We start from the raw sequence: 548 nt of genomic DNA on the forward strand, positions 1-548 counted from the left end.
AGGAACCGAGAACCGAGACAGTCCACTAGCACTTCTCCTTAGGGCACCAGACCCAAGTGCACCGGGAGCTGTGTACGTGGGCTTGTCTCGGCTCTGCGCCTGTGCGGGCGGCGGGAAGCCCAGGCCGCAGGTGTGAAGGCCACCGAGGCCCTCGCTGTCTGTCGCACGTGCTCAGCAGTCCGTGACGGCCATCTGCGCAGGGAAACCCTCAGCACTCAGACATTTAGGGACCTGAGTCTGACCCGGCTTGGGCGGCCCACGGCTGGGTCCCAGTGCAGTGTCACCCACGAGGTGTCCCGAGCGCCTCCACAAGCGGCTTCCAGGGAGGAGATCTGCGTTTTCATCTCCGCGCCTTACTGTCTGCTCCTTGTTTGGCCCCACAACAGGGGATTTCCACGGCTCAACAGGAGAGACAGGAGGCTCCTCCTTCCAGTGTAGAAGAAATAACGAGTCAGAGCCTCCGTCCCGAGCGCGAGCCGAGAGGCGACGCCAGCTGTGCACCCGTCCGGCTGCAGCAGGTGCCCGAGCCGCGGACCCCGGACTCCTGG

Source organism: Fukomys damarensis, unplaced genomic scaffold (assembly GCF_012274545.1).
Source record: "Fukomys damarensis isolate Sample0158 unplaced genomic scaffold, DMR_v1.0_HiC HiC_scaffold_37, whole genome shotgun sequence".
In the NCBI taxonomy this organism is placed as follows: domain Eukaryota; kingdom Metazoa; phylum Chordata; class Mammalia; order Rodentia; family Bathyergidae; genus Fukomys; species Fukomys damarensis.